The following is a 10,378-nucleotide window of genomic DNA, read 5'->3' on the forward strand; positions in this document are numbered from 1 at the left end:
CATACATGGAATGAATTTTGGATAGAAATAAACTCTAGTTCACATCGTTTAAAAACTATACATAACATTATCATTTATATCATCTAAAAATGTAAATAATCGAGGAACTGTAAATCCGTTAATTTATCAGCTATTTTTCCTGTCGGGTTATTTTCATATTTGTAATAGCAATAAACGACATCCCTTGAATCCCATTGAGCCAAAGGTGATGTAATTACCACTAGGTAATCGTATTATAAATCAGCGAAGTAATCTATCACGACGGTCTTACGACTGTACACGGTTTATATTGATTCTCCCGAAAGAGTTATCATTGCTAAAACATGACGTCTATACTGAGCATTAATAACAAATTGAATATATAATACATTTACATGTGTATTCATAATGCTATAAATGTGATAGGATAATCCTAATTACTATTTATAGTATACAAGCGGTGAAGTAATAAAACACTGTATCTAGCATTTACCAGTAAGTCTAACGCAATACAAAGTGTAAGCATAAAAATATTGGAAAATCTTAATTATTTTTTAATTAAAACACAATCTTCATCACGTAGAAAATAGACTCCTGTTAATATGATGACTAGATCTATACAACTCACATGACTTGTTTTCCTTCGTGGAAGAAAAACAACCGGAGATAAAGAATATAGCTTTCTTCTTATTATAATATTTAAAACATAAATACATATAGATATGTGGAAATCATAAACAAAATAAATTGTGAATTATATCCGAATCACCGCCAGGAAAAGAACAAACCAATCTCGTTCGTCTTCTAGGAGAAAGTGGAATCTCTTTTCGCTTCTGAACCATTTCAATGACATGTAATTTGAGATTCATTAAAAACCGGGGACAAAAAAAACAAGGGAAAAATGAACATAAACATAACAATTTGGGTTGGTAAACGAGTGTCATTTGGATTAGGTCAATATTAAATTAAAAACAAATGTTAATGAAAAATTAGGCGACTTATATCACAGACTACATCCAAGGTGTTGAGCAACAATGCTCCAGGCATCGTTGATTGGTTGTTTACAATCACGTGATAAGATCACGTGTGTACAGGGCCAGGCCAATCAGTGGCCCTGTCCAACATTGGCACGGCTCCATGGGTCATTGAAAGCCGCGGGAACATAGATTTTTAGACCGCTGTTGCATTCGTAACACAGGGTGGTTTAACTCCGTTCTAGAGCAATTGTAGTTTAAATTTTGCACATCTGAAAATAAGTTCAGAAAAATGATACTACAATGTAACTCACAACTCATTACAACCAGTCTAAACGATATCTAGTTAATCTATCAAGGGAGATAACTCGTACTAAGTGATGGGTCATCAAGAGTTACGTCCCATATCAACAACATCATGTCAAAGTTTAACCTTACGTCACATCATCAAAATGTTTCATACCGCTTGGTTTTAATATTCTATCAATCCCCAAAACTTCGAGTATAAGATACTGAATATCTAACATAAATGAGGAAACTTTGGCGACTTGAAGATACACTTTATCTGTGATGTTTGGCAGTTTAAAAAGTGTGATAGGCTAAATCACGTGCTTCAGAATGTCCAAGATAAAAAGTGAAAGATCACAGATTGCTTTAAAACGACGAAACACCACAAAAATCTGAAACAACAACAAAAATTCTGACAAAAAAGTTTTGAAGATCTGTCATAAAATTCTGTTGAAATGCAGACACTGTAGGGATGATAACATCGGTCTTGTATCACAATTCCTCTAGCAAGCACACACTATTGTTATTCAGGTCATGGCGCATGTCACGTATATAATACTAGCACTTAAAGAGATTAACTACAGCAAAAATTGACGACACTTTTAACGGCCTAGACGACAAATAAATTTATTTCAATTCTAGACAAACCATTACTTAGGGAAATATTTTCCCACGTTTTACCTAATATGTTTAACTTTTTTTTTCTAAAACCTACTCATGTTGTTTTAGATTGATATTTCCATCATGGCATTCACGTGAAATTACTGAGAACAATAATAGAGTTGATGTATTTTGTTATTGTTGTTAAGATGATATTTTTTATCTTAATCTTTTCGTGACGAACACCTCAGCCCACATACACAATGTATGCATCATGTTCGATATTCCAACTTTATCTTCATTTCTATCCAGTAAATTGACGAACAAAACGGGCAGTTGAATATGAGATATTCAATGACAATATTTTAATAATGATATATTGTAACAATACTAGCGACAATCACGACTACGAAAGAAAACATGGGCGGGGTGGTAAGGTACAGATATGGGTGTAGTGGCGTTCTGGATCCTTTCATTGGTAGAGATATTGGAGTGGGCGGTATATGCATTCCAATCTGTTTTGACACCCGCTATCGGGTCTGCACACAGGGGCGTGCTTGGCGAGCGGTGGCTTGGGGTCGGTGTACGACCCAGCCGGAAGGGTGGACTCCCGAGGAGTTGGCACTAAGGGTTCGAAATGGGGTGGGCTTGGAGGTTTGAAAGAACGTTTTGGAATGACAGAGGCGCGTGAATGTGGGCGGGGCGGTGGCGGCTGTACATTCATAACTCCGCCCATCGGTTCGGCACCGCCCATTCGTAGGCCGCTAACATCTTCCCGACCAAGTCTTTCTCTGAAACAGATTAGAAATCGAAGCACCGTATAAACGACACTCACAGACAACTGCATGGCAACCACACCAAACAACACATAAAACCGGAAGTAATCAAAAACAAGAAACCGGAAGTCACAAAATGATATCTTAAATGCGTTTGATTAGGTATAAAATACCTATTTTACATGTTTTGTAAGATAAATTAAAATTCTAAGGAAATTTGCAGTGAAATTTTGATCGAGTCCAGTTATGTAATTTGTATCAGAATTACTGTTCATTTCTTTATTTGGTATAAAATAATTATAGCTTGTGACAATCGGTTCGTTCTGTCGGACAATTGACAACGTGACAGAAGTACAATTCTATACCAGCAATGGTACAAGAAGCATTACAACAAGATGTCTGTGCATTTGTGTGGTATCGTGCTTAATGTGAAATATGTAAGTTTTCAAGACACCAGAGGCGTCACATTACATAAATAAAACTGAATTCAAAATTATTTTAAAAACAATTTCGTGCATATTAAGTGTCTTTTTGTATGTAAGAAATTAATCATATAAAGAAGTGACACATGAGACCATCAGGTTATGCCGTGATTAGAAAATTTGACATGTGTTTCTTCACGTTTTTGACAAAGCATGCAAACTTAGAGACAAGCATTGTGAATGTATATACCGGCGGTAAAATGACGTCATGCCCATGTAAATGTCCATAGGTTATCATGATCATGTGACACAGCGTGCAAACCAATCAGAGCAAACTTGCCAAACATCTGGGTTTTAAAAACGCTTGATTTCAAAACAGGGCAAATATATATGGCACAAAACACAATATGATACAAATTGCAAATTTGTACCTCTATTGCAGAAGAGTTCTTACCTTCTCCTTCCGTTTTCTCTAAGTGTTTCCGAAGAACCTCAGCCCCGATTTTCTTGCCAGATTCCTTAATCTGCGTAACAACAGCTGGCGAGTTGTCGTTATAATGGCGATCATATGTAGTCCTCTGTTTAATGTGCATGTACCTAGACGAGGCGGTGGGTACTGTAAAATATTGATAGGCATTTAGGAGGCAATCATCACAACAATTAGTCAAACTTAACCCTCTCCCAGCCCCGCTATTGTTATTAGTGTTGCCTGTTGGGTTTAACATTATGAACACACAAGGTATGGCGCATATAAGCCTGTTTCGACCTAATGGTGACCGTTTTCAAATACAAAAATAAACTGAGTTTTTAATATAACCCTTAAATCTATAACATATAATAATTCTATGTTCTTATATGCGAAAAATGCGTTTGTTAGTTTTGTAATGGATTTTTTCATTGAATGACTGTAAATTTGCACCATCGGGCAATTTGTGGGAGATTTTCCAGGATTCAAATAATTTCTGACGTAGATATGGGAAGACCAACTTTTATAATGTCTGATTTTATTCTATAGCAAAGGTCAACTAAAATCCCATTCTTAAAATGTGGTCCTCCGATGCGGTATCGAAAAATTGAAAGAAACGTAGTTGATGAAATATTTCTATATAGCATTGACTAGACTGTATAAACTTCATATTTCCATAGCTGATAAGATAAAACCACCGCTAACAACCCGAAGGTTTCGGAGTGTAATCACTAAGGTGTAATCTTTTCATATTTTGTTATGTTTCTAATACCATTTTATTTTTCTTGGTCGTATTGAAAGATATTTTCAACATTAAATGCATATCTTATATAAAGCATCCTATAAAGATATAAATGTTGAAATAGAAAACTTTCACTTCAACAAAAAAAAGGATTCATGTAAGAGATTTACATCGTGTTATTCAAAGTAAAAACAGCGTCGACAAGAGACATAAAGGGATAGGAAGTGTAAAATTACTATTTGATATGTCATTTACAATATTTCATATGGTATTGATTGACTACATAATCCGTTCATAACGTACAGCGCCAATGGACCAAGGCGAACTATTTTGGTAATGTGGAATCACTGAGATCACGTGATATCTTTAGCCCAATGTACTTGGCACAGATCAGGATAAGCGAAAAACGACCACACTTCTTTCGAAAACGAGAACAATTTTCTCTACCAAAAGCGGAAACACAACAAAATTCTTTTTTACGTTTTTGTATGCAGGTGAATCTATAACGGAATTACTTACTTGTACCGGAAGCGACAAGCTGTTTTTTCTTGTTGCTACCGTAGCGTGAAGCCGGAAGTCTAAGTTCATCTTGCTGGGATGGGGTTTGGAAGGAATATCGGCCACGGAGTCAGTGTGTAGGGGGATGTTGGCCTTCCAATCGGAGGTAGGTTGTATGCACTCTTCACTTGGAAACCTATAAATCAAACCATGGTCTGTCAAAACAAATCTTCTGCAAACAATGTTTTCTATTGAATGATGAGCGACATCTATGTTGATTAGAGACTCAAGTTGTGGAAAGTTCGGGTTGGATAAGAAAATGTAACGTGTATTTTTTAGATTATAGAATTCCTAAGGTGAGGACTGTCGATTTGCGTTCACACACACAACACTGTGTGGCGCACAACCTTTATAACTTAAATATTCAAGTCTCTTAATCAAGTAAATCTACCAGGACAGAATTCCTAAACAAACAAAAAAAAACAAAATAAACATGTTGCCCTGAATGACCTTAGTTATTATTATCATTATTATCTTTTTCAATATTGAAATCAGTTTTCGGACATTCCTACTACGACGTTTACTGGAGCAATGTCCCTTATATCGGTATATGAATGCCAGATCGGTAATTTCGGTACAGTGCAGGGAGGTTGCTATCCCCCCCAACTCCGTCCAATAAGGGAGCCTTCATTTCTACAGGTAAACACGTACATGGCTCCTTATCCGATGTATTTTTTTTCATAGAATTGTGCTTTTTTAGAATGATCTGAAAACTTTCATCTCTTTGGTAAAACTTCCGGAACGAGTGGGAGGGTTTACCTTCGACTGGGTACCTTATCTCCCCCCCCCCCCCCCCCCCCCCCCCCCCCCCCCCCCCCTTTTTCATGGCGGGGGCTTTGTAACACATAAAATGATATAATTCATGTTTATTCAAATTATTGTCACAAAACAGGGATGTAACAACACAGGAGTCATTATTACCGTGTAGTAATTCCACTATAAACCAGGGAGGGGTCCTTAACTGGAGGTAGTTCCGGTATAGGGCAGGGAAGGGGCTCACTTTTTAGAAAGTCCACTAAAAACCAGGGAGGGGTCCTTAACTGGAGGTAGTTCCGGTATAGGGCGGGGGAAGGGGCTCACTTTTAGTAATTCCGGGGTCCTTCCCTTGTGGTATTCCACTAAAAAGCCAGGGAGGGGTCCTCCCTTTGTGGTATTCCAAGGAAGTCACTTTGATATGTAGACTGACACAGCCGCTTGTGAACCTGTTTGATCATATCGTCTGTTAGCTCTTCAGACCACGGACGTCTTTCTGCTCTGCACGCGCCCTGGACGGGAAACTTCCATACCATGAATGACTGGGAACATACAAACACTTTTCCATAAGACGCTACATCCACTAACCGCCTAACTGTGTTCATTTTGTCAATTTACTTCCTCGAATCAAACATGGTTAAAATGGTTCTAAATTAATTACTAGCACGGAATACAGGGTGGTCAAGGTATCGCCTAAAACAAACATAGATCATTGACAAATTTTTTCCATGTCTACATATACCTATTGTAAACGTTTTTTCAAAATGAGTGCTAAATATGGGGCTGTTATTATGTAATTTTCATATTAAGTTTACGTGAAACAACTCTACGATAAAAAATATATACTTTATAAATGAGAAAATATCCTTGAAAATGTGGGAAAGGAACTTAATCTATGTTGTATCATATTACTAATTTCTTTAATTAAGTTAAAAAGCATTAAAATGATATTGTACATTTAAAAAAAAACTAAAACAAAGTTGTATAGACACGCATACTTCTAAAAATAAGAAATTTCCAAAGATTTTGCTCAGATGACATTGTGACACACAATGAAACCTATTGTCTATAATGATTTTAAGGCGATATGTTAAAACATTATTGAGTATGTTTGCATCAACAATGAAAAAATGTAATAAAATTGAATCCACGTTTACCAAACAAAAAACAAAAAAACATACCTGTGCCAACCACGAACTATCCTTTTTTAAACATAAAAAAAAACTGAGGTGTTGTCGCAATATATTTTTTCTTACATTAACTATGTTCAATTTACAGGCAAAGGGAAAGGGAAAAACTTATCGACTGTTACCAAACATCAAAGTCGGCCTTCACACATTCCTGTCATGGTAATCAACCAGAAAAAACGTCCTTATGAACACAATGCGTCAGAAATAATACTGATAACAATAAAACTGAACCCGGGAAGTGAGTCCATTTACCTCAAGGGGTGGGTTTATTTTTTCGTAAACCCGGGGAAGCGTGCCGCTCTGGGGGGGAGGCGGGCCTAGATAAACTGCGAAATCGTTGTGTATGTGGTGGCCCAATGGGCCGCTTAGGTCAGGGATCAGCAAAGCCTTGTGATGACATAGGCCCAACAAAAAACAACTTTTAAAACGAATTTCCAACCACGGGCGAAAGTAATTTAAAAACTTTTAAAAAAGGGTAAAACGGTGGTATAAAGGTGTAAGGGTTTTAACGGTCAGAAAACACCCTCAGGGGATTGATAGTTAATCCCCTGCTCCTGGGTGTAAATATCAAAAAGATTATATCATATTTCGAAACACAAAAATAAATCATGTACCTTTTATAGGGATATTTATCTACTAACGCTAAATTTTTGGGAGCCTTCATGTTAACCCTATTCAAGTCTTTTTTAAAAGTTTTAATAAAGGGTCCTTTCTCGGCCAAATAAAAAAGAACGTTAATTAAATTTTCATTAAACTGAACTTTATAACCCGCACACCCGAGGGAACCGATACCCACAACACAAAGTCTACTTAATGAAACCAGCAAAACTGGGTAGTTCATAACAAAAAACCGGGAAATCGTGCGTTGGAAAGTTTTGTCTGGCTCTGGTTTCTGATAACAATCACACACTACAAGATAAAGATTTTAACCTTTTTAAATTTTAAAGGGCACGGTGACTCACGTTTTATAAAGTTTTGCTAGGGTATTGCATTTTAATTCCTTTTTTTTAAAATTTTCCCAAAAAAATTAAAAAGAACCGATCCTTTTCTGTTGATTTCGAAAGGACTCATAAAGCCTTTTTTTTTAACAACAAACTATCTAGCCCCACCCCTAAACCCCCCCCAAAAATTTTGCGAGTTATTATTACTACGGGGCCGGGAAAAAGTGATGTTTTAGTGTTTTTATAAAAATCAGGGGGGGGGACTGTCACGGCGGCCAATTCTATCTAACCCAAAAGAGATCTACCCCACCACCCCCCCCGTCGTCAATGGTTTTCAAATCGTGCTCTGGGTAAGAGTGACTGAAGCTCTGAAGCTACACCCTCCCCCAGAACACGGATTTATGACCACCTGCGACAGAAAATTTTTCAGCATTATTATTTTAAACATCCAATTGGATTCTGTGAATCAAACTGTTAAAACACATCGCATTTTACGACTTTACCGTAAATAATATATAATCACTACATAACGAAGCGCTTTTTTCAAAAACCCAAATTGGAAGTTCTTTATAACCTGGTTTTAAATTTTCCCTAAGGAATTCGATGACGGGATAAAACACCGGGGCCACTGTTATAACTGTAAAAAAAGGTCCCCCCAAAAGCTCATTACCGTTTAAAAAGACCAGGCCATTTTTATGGGGTTACCGGCCCCAAAGGAAACTTTATTTAGACGACACAGCCCCTTGTGAAAACCCGTTTGATTTATACGCGTTAGCTCTTCAGGGCCACGGAGTCTTTCTGTCTGCAAGCCCCTGGACGGGAAAATTCCTACCATGAATACGGGAACATACAAGACATTTTCCCTAAGACGCTAATCCATAACGCTAACATTGTTATATGTCAATTTACTTCCTCGAATCAAACTGGTTAAAATGGGTTTTAATATACATTAGCACGGAATACAGGATGGCAAGGTATGCCTAAACAAACATAGATCTGACAATTTGTCATGGTTACATATTACTATTGAACGTTTTTACAAAATGGTGCTAAATCTGGGGGTGTCTATTATGTTTTTTATTAAGTTGACGTGAAACACTCTACGATAAAATATACTTATAAATGGAGTATCTTGACTGTGGCAAAGGACTAATCAATTTGATCATATACTAATTCTTAATAAGTAAAAGACATTAAAATGATATGTACATTTTAAAAAGCAAATAAATTGTAAGACACGCATACTTCTAAAATAGAAATTCCAAGATTTGCTCAGAGACATTGTGACCACAATGAACCTATATGTCTATAATGATATTTAAGGCGCATGTGTTAAAACATTATTGAGTATGTTTGCATCAACAATCGAAGAATTAATATTGAATCCACGTTATGACCAACAAAAAACAAAAAACATCCTGTGCAACACAGAACCATCCGTTAATCATAAAAAAATTGAGGTGTTGTCGCATATATGTTTTGTCTACATAACATGTTACAATTTACAAGGCAAAGGAGGAAATCTATCGACTGTTACCAACATCAAAGTCGAGCTTCAACACATTCTGTCATTGGTAATATCAAACAGAAATCGTCCTTATGAACACAATGCCAAATAATACATTAAATAATGAATAACAAATACCTTAATTTTGTTTAATCATGAACCGGAATGGTAGCCTCTGACGGGGTAGGCAGCGTTTAGAACACTGGCAAACGTTTGGTATGTGGCCATTAGGGCCGTTAGGTCATGGATGCAGCAAGGCCTTGTGATGACATAAACCTTGACAACGAATCCAACCGCATTCATTTGGACATAATGTGAATTAAGATCCATGCGGGACATTTACAATACTGTTGAAATGAAGTACAACAGTGGTAAACATTAAGGGTTATAACAGGATAAAACGACTCAGGAGCGATCATAATGAATGTCTTTGCAGCACTTCAACTGAAAAGATTAAATCATTGGTGGGGTATCCGAAAGGTTCCTCAATAAATAACTAACCATATTAAAGTGTATTTATCGTACATAACGGCTAATGCTTGTGTACTCTCACTGGAACCCCATTGAGTTTTATTTAGTTTAGTTTATCAAGCTCCCGTTCAGTAGCTATATAAAAGAGACCGTAATACACTTCGATTAACTGAAAGTCATATATCCGCATCACCAAGACCAAACCGCAAATAGTAACCCCCAACTAATGGCTGACCCAGTCGAAACTGGAAAAGTCATCGAATAAACGAAATTGTTGAAAATTACGTCTGGCTATAGGTTTCTGAAACAATCAAAACTACAAACATATTGTTAGTCTTGACAATTAAGGTTACGAGCTCCACTAGATAAGTCGACTAGGATATTGCATCAATCGATCTTAAATTTCCAACAAGGTTTAAAAGCAACGATCACGTTTGTTGATTTCGGCTGACTTAAAATATTTAGAACAAAATTTAAATCAAGTGTCATTAACCTAGCGAGATTCATCAGAGTCCCTACTTATCATACTTATGCTTTACTAACCGAAATCTTACTATCCGGATCCTAACTGTAGTCTCAGAAACCCGGGATTCACATTAGCCAGGGTGATATTAACCTGCTATTGTGCCCCCATGTTTCCAATAACTGGATTTCCTAAACGGAGTTCCACTTTCCGTTCACAATTAACTGGATGTCTCCATGGAGTTCCCC

General features: G+C 36.8%; 1 long non-coding RNA gene across 2 annotated transcripts; it reads right to left on the minus strand.

Moving 5' to 3' along the window:
- Positions 1–1,146: 1,146 nt before the first annotated feature.
- On the minus strand, positions 1,147–4,867 carry LOC117319394. 2 transcript variants are annotated; one of them, XR_004530718.1, is made up of 3 exons: positions 4,767–4,867; positions 3,494–3,655; positions 1,147–1,225 (listed from the first exon to the last, which is right to left on the minus strand). It is a non-coding gene; the product is annotated as an uncharacterized LOC117319394 (long non-coding RNA). The 2 variants fall into 2 exon arrangements; XR_004530717.1 differs by lacking the exon at positions 1,147–1,225 and adding an exon at positions 2,596–2,632.
- Positions 4,868–10,378: the final 5,511 nt, after the last annotated feature.

This window comes from Pecten maximus, unplaced genomic scaffold, assembly GCF_902652985.1.
Source record: "Pecten maximus unplaced genomic scaffold, xPecMax1.1, whole genome shotgun sequence".
In the NCBI taxonomy this organism is placed as follows: Eukaryota; Metazoa; Mollusca; class Bivalvia; order Pectinida; family Pectinidae; genus Pecten; species Pecten maximus.